This window comes from Poecilia formosa, unplaced genomic scaffold (genome assembly GCF_000485575.1).
Source record: "Poecilia formosa unplaced genomic scaffold, Poecilia_formosa-5.1.2 Scaffold681, whole genome shotgun sequence".
In the NCBI taxonomy this organism is placed as follows: domain Eukaryota; kingdom Metazoa; phylum Chordata; class Actinopteri; order Cyprinodontiformes; family Poeciliidae; genus Poecilia; species Poecilia formosa.
In genome coordinates, this window is record NW_006800620.1 from 726 (window position 1) to 14,734 (window position 14,009).

The 14,009-nt window shown below is 38.7% G+C and overlaps 1 long non-coding RNA gene across 1 annotated transcript in view; it reads left to right on the forward strand.

Annotated features, from left to right (window-relative positions):
* Nucleotides 1-9,163: 9,163 nt before the first annotated feature.
* Nucleotides 9,164-14,009, forward strand: part of LOC107834594 (uncharacterized) — a 7,758-nt gene continuing 2,912 nt past the window's right edge. Inside the window, exons 1-2 of the long non-coding RNA XR_001660398.1 lie at nucleotides 9,164-9,175; nucleotides 13,310-13,313. This is a non-coding gene — a long non-coding RNA (uncharacterized LOC107834594). The remainder of the gene's footprint in view (nucleotides 9,176-13,309; nucleotides 13,314-14,009) is intronic.

Below are 14,009 nucleotides of genomic sequence, written 5' to 3' on the forward strand. Positions count from 1 at the left end.
CAAGCAGTTGGATGTTTCTGAGATGGCCCTGCCACTACCTAGACTAAAGTTGATTCTTACCAACTGATGTCATCAGCAGAGGGACGTACTGCAGATAAAACATTAACAGCTTCTAACCTTTTAATAAAAAGCTTAAAAAATCCCAAACTATCCCAGTGAGGACAGTTCTGGACAAAAGCATGTAACCATGGTAACAATTTTAGTTTCTCTGATTTTTAAAAATGATTCCCAACAAAAATGTCAAGCATTTATTTGCAGAGAAAAACAATACTGGTTTTCTTACCTAACACAAGAATTATATTATAAAAAAATTGTTAAACAACACAGTACTTATATTAGTTTAGAAATCGCCTTTCACTGTGCTGCTGGGTTCAGCTGATCACCAAGACCTGGAGATAATGCCTCCTTTGGTCAAATTCAATATACATTCTAATGTAGACATATATACAATGATCTCAAAAAATCTTAAAAGTTGATGCTTACAAAAAAAGGCATACTTTCACTTAATGTTTGAGAAAGCATTTTCTTTGAACGCCACCGATTTTTTTCCGTTTGGGTTTATTTATGCGTTAGTGTGTGTCTTTCGCTGAGATTAGAACAGATCTAACAGACAGACAGATCTAACAATCTGTCTGCCAGCAAGTCACAGCAACACACAAACACAGACACTGCAAGTCAAATCAGGCTAATTAGACTTTCACTCTGTCCTGAAGGATGTCTGCCAACTCCAAAACCGATTTTAATTATGCCATCTCTGCTCATCTTTTATTCCTCAAAAATCCATACCCTACAGCTTAAATCAATGCATTACAAGAAAAAAGTGTTGTAAACACTGTTTAATGTTAAGCATTAAACAGATATTAAAACATGACCATTCAGTTTCATTTAAAGCTGTTCAAAGCCAAAATGCCAAATATGGAACCCTTCAAAACTCTTCCCTTTTTTACTTTTGCTTTTTTACTTAAAACCTTACCGAGTCTTTCCTGTAGTAATGGAAGTGGAAACCAATTTGCAGAACAATAAAAAAAATATTGTATTACAGGCCAGAGTTTTAGTATGCTATGGAAAAAAAAGGGGGAAATGCAGGTCAGTCACTGAGAATAAACCTTAACTGGGTCTTTCAGCAGTAATCAGTGACTTGAGCTGAGCTAACAGCACCACAGCTGGACAGCTTGTCAACCTCACTGACATATATCTGAATGAATGAACAGCTCTAATCATGAATCTTGGGTATGTGTGCGAGTCGAGTGAGCACACGCGTGCGTGCGTGTGTGTGAAGTCTCCCAGATGGCAGCCAAAGGATTTTCCCCTGATAGTTTGCTCTTCAGGAATTAAACCACCGGGTTTAGTTGGCATCGGCAGCTTTCCATGTAACAACTAAATCAAATCACTTCTGTTGCCCTCTGGAGAAAATCCACTACAGAGGAGTGAAGATTACCACAGACAAAAACAACAAGAAAAACAAGGTTGTCTCTGAAACCTGTGCTGAAATCTGTGTTGGAGGCATTATTTCACCTTCCACTCTGCCAAGAAACCACAAAGCTAATAAATTAGGACTCCACTGCATATTAGGGAGGACTTCATCTGACAAAATGACACCACTCAAAAGACAAGATCATCTCTGATTGTTAAATATTAGATGCGTGCCATCAATACTTCATAAGTGAAGCCAACTTGAGCTCTCAACAGCCGCGACAAATCGGTTTCCTCACAAAATGTTGGAACTCTTCAAAAGCGAGCAGCTGAGGACCCTCCTTGTGGATTTAGTTAAATTTCTTCCAGCTGCGTCTACAAATCAGCCTGTATCATTTTAATGGGCCTCGACCGTCCGTCTCCAGGAATGACAGTCCCAACCCTGGGGACGGCACAATTACTGCATTCAAATCCACACTGAGCTGTCTGAGGCCATTGCCGTAACATATGTGAGGAGTGACAGGTGCTGACAACCTATCTGGGAAGGGGTTATCATTGTCAGCTCCAGTTATTTTGGTGCCTTCTCCGAGACGTTTTTATTGCCCCATCAGCATTTCGCCCCGGAGTGAATGAGAAAGTGGCCTGGAGCGTTTTCAAGGGATCTGGGTTACATTTTTTGCTGAAGTATGCCGCTCTTCATTCAGAAGTAAAATGTATATTCACAGGCTCATTTGGTGAACAGGGATGCTCTGGTTGAAACACTTCATCATGTCCACAGAAAACTCCTAATTTACCTTCATAATTGAGATGGAAAAAATTAACTCACCTAGTTTGACTCTTGTCTTGGTGAAGCCCAAATCCTCTAGAGATTGCGTACTTATTCGAAGACGCTGAAAGTCTACTTTAACTCCAGGAAATTCAACAGTTCCTGAGTCCAGCTACTTTTTCTGTCCAGAGACACGTGTTTTCATCAATGTAAGAGATTTCAGCTGAAGTAGCTATTTCCTCCAAAGCTTTTGACTGAACCTTTTCCGGGAATCAGAAAGCCTGTTGAAGTCTCTTCAACAAGTATAAAAAAGATGAAATTCCAAGGACACTTCCAAAGTCAGATCCCAGAATATTTAAGAATTAGATTATTGAAGAACCTCGGCTTTTGCTAAGACTTTGGGCTTTACGCATACAAGTAAGAAAAAAAGTCCAAGTCACTCCAAGTGTGGAGTTTTATCACCAAAATGTCTTTCTCGCCTCCTTTTCGTCCTCAGGTTGTAGAGGGTTTTTTCCCCCCGTCAGGTGTGAATCCAACAGATTCACCGTCTCAGTATTTTCCCTTGCTCGTCGTCTTCTCGCAGACCGCTCTGATGTGGTTTTCTCATCCCAACATCCAAAAACTGTTGAGCCCACAGCTGTTCGACTCCAGTCCCCTCTCGCACAGGTCACTGCCCACTTCCTATTTCCTGTTTTTGTGGTAACGGTCTTCTTCGCCGGTGATCTCTGCTCCTTTTTTCGTGTCCTGGGAGAAACAGGACAAAAACTTAGAGAGCCTGGCTCCCCTGGTGAGGTACGGGGTCAATAGAAAGACAGCAAAAAGAAAGCAGCAGGAAGGCAGAGGGGGAGCGCATATATCAGAACGGCTCAAAGATGCACAATGAAGGCAGAAAAAGCAGCCAGCTCATGCTCGAGAAGCAGATGGAGTGAGGGAGTGTGTGTGTTTGAGGAGGGAGAGGAGAGGGAGTGTAATGGAGAGTAAGGTGAGAGAGGCACTACTCCCCTCAGTCCATCTCAGAAAAACAGAGAAGAGAGGTGGTGGGGATTTATGATTCATGTGTGTGAGATAAGGATTAAGTTAAACAGGTTATTGGGGATAATCCTCAGAGATTTCCCCACATGAGACTAGTAAATATTCCAGGGGGCTGACTTTGAGATAAGAGTGTATCTGACAAAGTGATCTTGTCTAAGCCTTGAAATGAGATGAGATGAGCAGGACTTTTGCCACACACACAAGGAGACAAACACTTTCCACCCTACACCAACTCCACTTTTGCTATCTTTGGAGTGACTGGGTTTGTCGGTAATTAAGCGAATTGGAATGTGTGTTTTCATATGAAACCTCTCCCCTGGCAACAACAGTCCAGTCTTTCCCCCCTTCCTTCTCCCTCCACTGTCTTTCCCATGTTTGCTTTTATTGTTTGCACTTTCAGCTCTATTCCTACATCTCCAATTCTAACAATACGTTCATAACATCTGGGAGTAGTTGTGCCTCATGACATCCATCAACGATTTGTTTCGACTCTGTATATGCAATTGTTCTCACAGCTTTCCGATTGAGGCTGTTCCAATTCATAGTCAGTTCCAAATGTCGACACAGCGTTTGGCATTTTTACACAGGCAAGCAACTCTTAATACACCAATATCAAAAACGTCTTGCATCAGAGACAAAAGATGAGGATTAACATGTGTATCCAAGTTAGTGTTATGAATTAAGAAGTTGGTGGTGAGGATGAGATGTGGTCAGACCCAGATTAAGTGCAAAAATTATGGTTTTAATGATAATCTTAAACTTTGCAAAATCCAGACAGCATAGGTGAGCAATGAGCAAGGAACCGAGACACTGGTAACACTGGAAACACACAGGACTGTAACACAACAAATGACACACAAATAAGTGTGGACAGGGAACAAGAGACACAGGTGGGTTTAAATACACAGGGACTAATCAGGTAACACGACAGACAGCTGGGAACAATCAGGGGCAGACATGACAACATGGAGACTCAATTAACTGGAAACACTCACACAAAAATACACACAAAAACCAAATCCTAACAGTTAGGTGTCCTTACAGCTTGGTGTTAGGACACAATCTGTTCCCAGGAGTTTTGTTAAGTTTAAAAAAGATACAAACAAGAACAGTTTGATAAACAAAAAAACATAATTTTAGCTCCAACAAGGCAATTCTTAGAGTTGTAAAGAGTGATAAGCTGAAAAATGCTGCCGTGTTTCAGCTTTCCATTGGGGCTTAGCTAGATTTCTTTTAGCGATATTGGAAAGTTGGCTAGAGAGCAGGATCTACTCAGTTGCAACAAACTCTGGCTAATGATAAGAGTTAGAATCTCAAAGATTTGATTGTTTCCCAACCTGCAAAACATCATGGATACGAGAATCCCAAACAGCTGACATATCGCGAGAGTCCGGTGGATATCGGAGATGATATGTGGAAATGTTTATTATTACATGTAAAGGTCATTATTATATATGTGTATTATGTTTATTCAATTAAAATGTTAACTGTGAAACAACAGTCACCTCCAAATCATAGTGTAGCAAATAGAGCGGCTGCTCCCGTCTTCTTTTATCCACCGCCTTTTCTTTTTGTTAAATGAGTCCACAAACTATCACTATAGTCATCCGTGTTTGGTTATTCTAAATTCCCGCTATGTTGGGGGAACTGTGGATTATCCTCTGGAGTCGGGATGTTTGTGACTGGAATCGGTTCGAGTGTGGTGTGTTGCTCATGCCTTGGACACAGGAACCGATCGAACCTGTTGTACTTTTATCAGCTCTGCGATCACAGAGGTTTGGAAAATCAGCCGACAATTCTTAAATCTTAAGACTCACAAGCTCTACTCATCTCCTCTCGACCACTGCCCAGACTCTCTCTGACTCTGGTCGCTATGGTAACGTTTACATATCCCTTCAAAATAAGATACAGATGTGCCACAAAAACGAACATTTTACTTTCGTGAAAATTTTAATTCACGATAATGACTAATAGGAGCCCTGAGCTTGTTTCTCTGCAATGAGACGGTTCCTTCTGGGAGTGATGAGAGACAATGACACCCAAAGTTTTGCTTATATCCACAGGGTGCTTGGATATACTACGTGGCGAAGCAGTTTGAAGGCTTTATTGCCTCATTAGCGAGCTGGTCGCCGCATGTTACGCAGAGCGGGCTTGTAATGTGGGACTCACCAACCGGTCCAGGATAATTCCATTCTCCTGTCTCTTCTTTGGGCCTTTTCCCCTTTGCAAAGAAACTTTACAAAGACATCTGTTTCTTACTCATTTTGCTACTTGTGGGCTCAGTGTTGGCGCGCAAGTAACCAAGAGAATCTGATTAAAGGATTTTCAAAATAAAAGATCCTTCATACTCAAATAAGACATAAAACGGAAATATTTAATTATTTCTTGCGCGGCCCAGTACCAATTAGTCCATGGACTGGTACCGGTCCGCGGCCCAGGGGTTGGGGACCACTGGTTTATTGGGCTGTTATTTTGTGTCTTTTCTTTGTGTTTACTTTGGACTCTTCAAAATGTAAAAACAGTGTTTACTGCAACAGGCTAAAGCTACATTTACATGAGACCACTGCCAGGAAATTCCCAGTGTTTTTGGATGTTTGAGAAAAGTTAGAAGCAAGACATTTATTAGTTCAGAGAACATCTTGTAAAGAACGCCAACTCATCACAGGGCAACACAGAAACAACTTAACAAATAACCATGCACCCACTCACTCCCGAATGTACTTTGGAGAGTGTGAGAAAACAAACTTTCCTCTTCTACACAGATTTACAATGACCTGGAACCATTTATTAACAACTGAAAACAGCTGGTTCAGGTTTTGAAAGGACATTTGCAACTAAATCATACCGAGGGTACTTTTACAGACATTTACAGGGAAGTCTAACTAGTACCATTAAACAATGTTTTCTATATTCTTAAAATGGCTTTTTTTAAACTAGTACTCAGTGCTATGAAAGATTTTTTAAAATGCCTTGTTTTCATTTCACTCAATAAACAAGCGTATCTGCTGTTTATAACCAAAATGATAGGGATGACTAATAGCATATGTGGAGTTTGTAGCTAACATTTCAGATGAGTTAACATTTCTCAACACTCAGCACAGCCCATCAATTTGCAGATGTCTGCCATTTAACACAGCTCAATTCTCATAATTTCTTTTCTGCTTTGTGTTGATAGGAAACTATTTGATCCTTCACCTTGTCCATTCAACAAGAATGCTGCTACTATTGTCAGATCTTTAGCTCAATTGAATTCACTGAATACTTCAAAGTGTATACTTCCATGAAATTCCTTTTGCACTGGATTCCATTGGTCTAATCCCAAAACAAATTAGTTTATGATCCTGGGTGGAGCTTCTCCTTTTCCTTTTTCACATCTCTCCACCTTCATCTCTTTCACAGTTGTGTATGCCTGGCATGTTTTCATCTTCCTGCTGTTTCCTAATCACATCTCGTCTCATACCTTTGGTTGCACTTATCTGTTCATTCTCCGTGTCATTAAGAACCTACTGGGACTACTACATTGACTCACCTGGAAAGTCAACTTCTTCTGTGCAACTGTCTGCTGGTCGTTGCTTGTTTCAAAAAAGAAATGCCATGCAAAGTCTGTGGAGTACAGCAGGGATGCCCGAGGAACCAATGTAGAAGGCCAGAAACGATCACTTCATAGAATGAAAACTGTGTTTTTAGGCAGCATAGTAGTATTAGAATAATAAGAACAATGATCCCATCAAAACTAAGGATTCATTTTCTCTAGAAAAGCAAATCAAACTGATGTTTACAAACCAGAATATTCTCATAACAGCTTTTAGCACCATCATATTGTTAGTAATTTGGGTCAAAGAGTCTAAAAACAATTTTCTCATTTGGACAAAAAAAGTCCTCCAGGCTCTAGCACAAAAGCTGATCCTTAATCTCCTTTAGAAGTAGCTATATTTAACATTAACAAAATGTTTCACTTGACATCTTTTCAAATTGAGACTAGAATGTAACCAATTGTTTTGTTGTCTGCATGAGAATTACCACTTTTCCAAAGATTGACGTTAATACAGTGGAAAGCACGATCTTGGGCAAATGGCAACGCTAACAATCTCAGAGAAGGAAAAAAAAGGTCTCACCCAGAGAGGCTCTGGTTAATGTCAAACATTCAAGCAGAGATTCTTGGTAATTACTGTGTGGCACAAATGCTGTATGTCAGCATTTGGCCTCTTGGTTATTAGAAAACAGGATAAAACAACAGACTCCAAATTTTAACCGAAAAGTCTTGCACCATTTTAAAGAGAGTATTGTACTATTCTTCTTTAACTTCTTTACTCACTCTTTTAACTTCATTCTTTAAGTATTTACCTGTTTCATGACACATACCCTCCACCTGTCTCTTTGATTCTAATAAAGAAGCTATAACTTCCGGGAACGTCACCTCCACCCACCTCACCCCATCCTGTCCTTCTCCTGGCTTTGTCTCAAACCCAAAGAGAACATTTAAAGAATCTGGATGACATCTGTTCACCAGAGAGAAATAACTAAAACAGAAACAAGTCATTCAGTCTTACTGTAATTCCTACATTTTAAAGTTAAGTGTAACAGGGTGTTTGCACATTTTTAAGATGTCTTAAGTGAAATAAAGACATGCCTGAAATATTTTTTTTAATGCAGGTTGGCTTTAAATACATTAATCACAGGGCTTAAATGTTGTCATTGCAGGAATATTTAATCTTGTATGCAGTTATTTTTTCTCATTGGACTTTTTTTTGTCAAGTTCGCTGCTAACATCTTCATTGTGTTCACTGACTCACGCCAGTAGAGGCTATGCTGCCTATATATCTTTAATAGCTAGCTAGCTTTTTTACATTCATCATGAATAAGAGCAAATGTGTCAGCAATTCTTTTGTCTTGGTACATTTCTGTTGCAATATAGGTCTTAATTTTAATTCATTGTGGTCTTAAAAAGTCTTACAATGAGTTTTTGAAGCCTGCAGTCAAAAGTTCTTTTGGAGCATCCTTTCTACTCCCTCACCTGTGGCAACACTGCACCAATAACCACTGAAGGAAATGACATGGAAACTTTTGAAGAAGATGTGAGCGCATCTTCCTTCTTAACAAAAAGTAAAAAAAAAAAAAAAAATGGAGAGATGTTTCAATTTTCCGTTTGTTGGATTTCTGTTTTGTCTCTGACAAAAGTCCAAGAGCCATTTCTCCTGCTGGTAGTAGATACACACAGTTTTTTTTTTTGGCTGGATTTACCCAGAATGCCCTGCACTTCCAGCTATTGGAGCGATCTCCGGTCTGCTTGGCATTCACATACGCATTCAAACTGCACCAGATTTCACTTCAGCTGTTTTTGGTCCAGATCAGAGTTCGACTGAACTGAAGCAGACCTTACAGACAAATGAACTAGAGTTTGATTAGAGCAGACTAAACACTGATGGGCATTTTAAGAAGTTTCTCTGCTTCAACACACCTGAATCAAATAATCAGGTCATTAGCAGAACTCTAGAGAACTGTTAATGTATACTATGGAGATAATCCAGACATTTGATTCAGGTGTGTCAAAGCAGAGACATTTAAAAGTTGCAGGACTGCAACCCTCAAGGGTTGGAGTTGAAGACCCCAGCTCTAAATGTAGCAAAAAGCACAGTTAGCTGTATTGATGGGAAAAACACAAAAAGAGAGAACAAAAAACACAAGTTTGTCCCCATGTTGGATGTTTTCTGTGATTCACCCAGCATGTACAAGAGTGATGGTTGTCTCTTTAACAAACAAACAAAATGTCATATGCATGGAGGGAACTTTATTTACCCGTCTCATTCCCTGAACCCCCTGTGTGTGTATCTTTTAGATATTTGCTTTTAAGAAAAAAATCCAGGTGCTCTTGGCCTACTTTTCTAAAAAAAAAAAAAGACTGGCAATAAAAACTGCATCTCCGTTCCAATCATGACATGTAAGGAAGCATATTCTCCTCCACTGGTGAGGGGAAGACCACAAGAGGCGAACATCAAGGACAGCAGGATCGAGAGCAAGGGGAGTGAGCAAGAGACACAAAGATGTTTAACATGACAGATCTTTAAAATAGTGTCTCTCTGCCTAGAGGGCCCACTTCCAACAATAACACCTACAATACTTCAGCTACAAAGATCTTCAGAGAAGCACTGAAATCACATGAAACATGGCGACTGGAAACCGTGTAACAAATCTGGGTCACACAGGTTTAGGACTTCACAAGGTAAGCGACATGGCAAGCTAACTAAAGCAAATGTGTGATCTTTGAACTGATGTTCTTTAACTTTCTCATGACAGTACCCTGTTTAAAAAAATGCTGAGATTACGTGGATGATTTATTTCTGATGCATGATGTTCATCACAGTCTTGAATTTTTTTTTTTTTTCTGGCATCCATTTGTTTATTTTGTGCTCTTACTCACAGACTGCCTTTTATTTCCAGCTGTACAGCAGTTTGTTCAAGGACTTTAAAAGCAACAATAAATAAATTCCCTTTATTTATTGGGAATTTATTTATTCCCAATAAATAAATTGGGAATAAATAAATTCCCTTATTTATTAATAAATAAGGGAATTTATTAATAAATTCCCTTATTAATAAATTAATAAGGGAATTTATTTACTCAAGTGTCACGTTTTTTCAACGTTTCCAACACAAGTGTGTGTTTGACGAGCCTGAGCTTTAAAAGGTGCTTGTGATTATTTCATGTGGAGATTGGGCTTTTTAGTTTGACAAGGGCCCATGGATGCAACAAAGCACTTACCATAAAAATGGACTCCAGTAATGATTGCCTTTCATCGTAGCTTATGTTGGTTTATTCTTTTTCCATCTGCATGGTAACATGTCGGAATAAACTTTTGCTTTACAGTTACATCTAAAAGGCATTTGAGTATTGTTGAAGCGATTTGGTTTAAAAAAATAAAATCTCTAATCTTTTTATACCAAATTTGATTTCAAAGTATTTTTTCCTCACTTTTTCCTTAAAAATACAAACGATGGATAATATTTTTTAAAACTCTTTTATTTTGACAATTCCTTCTCTAAGTTAACCCGACTTCAAAGTCTAAATAGTCTGTACTTCATCACTTAGGAAACCCAATTGGTGAAAAACAAAATCCATATTTTTTCCAAAATTAAACCTACAAAAAAAAATCATTAATTGTTAAAAATGGTTTATTGCCCAGCCATACATTAGAGGATATGTGTCAGTGATTTTTCTGATCAGGCAGCGCAGTGGTTAAGGTTTAGATGAGATACCTGCATTCAGACTTTGCTTACTGTTACAGGACACAGAAAATACATATTTCTTGTGTTTCATCTGAATGTTACCTTCCTTGTTTCATGGACTCCAAGACTGAAATGAAGCACTACCTGTTAGCCAGTGCTTGCATCATCTGGTGTAGTATTTTGGACTGAACCAGGCATGTCTGCAAGATGTGATGAACATCTGCACAGGAAAATAAGAAATGCATAAGCAGAGTGATAGAGCAACTGTAGTTTTCATTGATACGGGTCAAACTGTGTCATTCATAAAACATTTTTGTCTTTTTCAAACATCTATTAGCGTAATGTGTCAATTATAAGAGACCAAGATGTGTGCGCTTGCTACTTTTCGAAGGGATAAAAAAATAAACTGTAAGAATCAATCATAGCTGCAGACATGGTAAAACTATATAAAAAAATACACAAACTCTAATTTAATCTTTGGCATTTCAGGTGGCATGATTTTCAAATAACTTTGTTTAATCTGGTTTGGAAAAAAATCATGTTGAAACATCTATTTGATCAATATGTTTCATATTTAATGTGCTCCACATACTAACTGTTAAATTTTCAAATAAACTTTGCAGCTTTACTATCAGCCTGTCTCATACATGCTGAGAAACACATTTCCATGTCGTTACAAATTAATCACTAATTTCATTTTCTGATCATTTTTAGTCGGGATTCATCAGTCAGTTGTTTATCACAAATATCACAACACAAATAAGCATTTAGAGAAGCATTATGTAAATGGAAAAAATGATCAAAGTGGCTTCTCAGGGTTTGTTGGTTAAGGAAAAGTTTTAATCTGCTAAAACGCAGCATCTCTTTAGGATTACCTCATTCATAGGATTACGCGGTTGTAGTGAATTTCGGTCACAATCAGGGATTATAGTTTAAATAAATTCAACCTAGACACTTGAGGAGATAATGTGATATATTCACTATGATATGAGCGATTAGACGATCCATCAAATGGTAAACCTAGGATAACCATCAACTGATAAACTGATAAATAAATCAACCATCCTAGCTGATAAATGGTATCCTATTACCAGGCTTATATTACCAGCGTACGTAAATGATGCCACAATTCTTCCTTTGAGAGACAATTTTTCTTTGATTCCAGTAGTAAGTACATGATGCATTCAGCTTACAGAATGAAACTGTACAAAACTGGAAGACATCTGAGGAGAGATTTGATCATAGGCTGGTAAAAACGCTTCACTAGTTTGTACACTAAAGCACAGCCAGTCTCACCTGCCTCGGTTGAGGTGACTATTCTAGATTCAACAAGAAAAAAGAGATTAGGTAAAAATGGCCTCCTTTGTAGAGTTTAATGCTAATGCTGATCAAAATTAATGCAAAGGTCTGTCTCACATTTTCTAAAAACATCTTGATTCCCAACATTTTTGGCAGTGGTGGGTGAACACTGCTAACTAGAATGTTAGCTATGCTAACCCCAAAGTGTAAATCACAAGCATTAGTTCTGCTTTAAAGCATTAGCTCCCACTGTAGTTCTACAGCATCATGGCTGGAGAACTTGAGGAGAGGAAATGGAGCTGCTGCGTAAACAGTCTAAAGCCACTTCAAAATAAGAGCATGAACATAAACGCCTAACTACTTGAACAATTCCTAACTTTCAATAAATGAAGCTTCAATACAGACATTGAACTTTAGTTGACAAAAGGACAAAACAGTCTCAGTAAATTAGAGATTTTAATTCTTTCTCTTTGAACAAAGCCAGGCTTCTGCTTTTGCTTAATTTAATTAGATTTGAAATCTGCTTTCTGTATTTAGTCAGGCTGTCTTTGTTGTATATTAAAATTTTTTGGTTATCCAAAACATTTAGTGTGGTGAAAAAGAAACAGAATAAGTGGGAAAATACATTTTATAGGCTCTCTGTCCACCAACAGAATTCAGGCATGGCAGTGACTTTGAGCCAAAACATCATTTCAGTTTTTGTCTGACTGTTGTGATGTCTCCAGTGACATATGTAAAGACATTAACCAATAACACATTCATGTGTGCAACTACTTTACTCCGATTATATCATGCTTGTTGAGATCAGTGCGTCTGCTATTTTTTGTGTACGTGTTGAGGTTTAAATAGAAAATTATCCCCTGGGACAGATCTTGTGAAGTGTGCCCTTTAAAAATAGCAGGATCGCTGTCAACATTGTTCGGATCGGGCTCACTTGCTCCACGTGTGTTTCTGTGGGGGTGTATTTCTGTATGCCACCATGATCAGTGTGTGTGTTGTGCATTCTGCAGTCCCTCTGTCTCAGTTTTCTGCATGTGCATAGACAAGCAACAGCTATTAGGATCTGTCATCATGCATGACTGATCTCCACATGCCCTGTGTGTATATATGTACTAATAAACGGCTGTGTCTTCAAAGAGGTATGAGGTAGATTTATCCAGGGCCCCTGTGACTGATGTTCGTAGTAATGTGAAACACTGCCTGAAGCTGACATGGGTAGAGAGGAAGAGAGAAAGGGGGCAGGATGTAATAAAAAAAAGGTGGCTGAGGAGACAAAGAACAATATAAAGCAAATGATGTATTTACATTTATATGTTGCCAAAATGTAATTAAGTCCTCTTCCTAATTTTTTTTATTTTTTTATTTCCTTATCTCTTGTTTCACACTAGCCTCCGTAATGGAGCCCATGATAATTGCAGTATTGCATTTAGGGGCAGCTGCAGCACAACGCACACAAATACACAACATCAGGACAATAAAATGCAATTCAGCAGTGACTGATTGTCACAGCTGTGAAATTTCTCAAAAATCCAAACCAAAAAGACAACATACTGTACGTATCGATGTGATAGTTAGGGATGTGGAACCAGAAGCATCCTGACACTTTGATCAGCAACAAATGGGAAAACAGACAGGACAATGCTATGTAGAAAAGATTTCCCACAGGATTTAGCTCAAACCAAAACCAGCGACAGTAAGCATGAGACCTCAACCAGGTGTCGGGATTTGATTCTAAATTACTTCATTTCCATTACAAACGTGAGCAAATCTTTGTCTATATTCTACTAATGTTGAAAAAACAACTTTACAATTGTGGTGCTTCCGTTTAAGAAGTAATTAAATCAAAATCACCCAGTGAGTCATACATCCGCGCGATAAGTCATTAAAAATACTGTCATCGACAGATGTAGACAGCAGTGACGTGCGGTGAGGTTCATAGCTGGTGAACCTCACCGGTACTTCATAGTACAAACCACAATTTTACAATTGTGGTGCTTCCGTTTAAGAAGAAATTAAATCAAAATCACCCGTGAGTCATACATTCACGAGATAAGTCATTAAAAATACTGGCAACGACAGATGTAGACAACAGTGACTTGCGGTGAGGTTCATAGCTGGTGAGGTACCGACTTAATTATAATCGGATTTACAAATCTAGACCCCCTGCATGTTATTGTTTACATAAGAAAATTTTGCGCATGCGTGCAATGCTGGAGGGCAAAAAGGCTATTCCTTTACATGCCATCCATAGCCGCGCCGCCACCGCAGAATAATT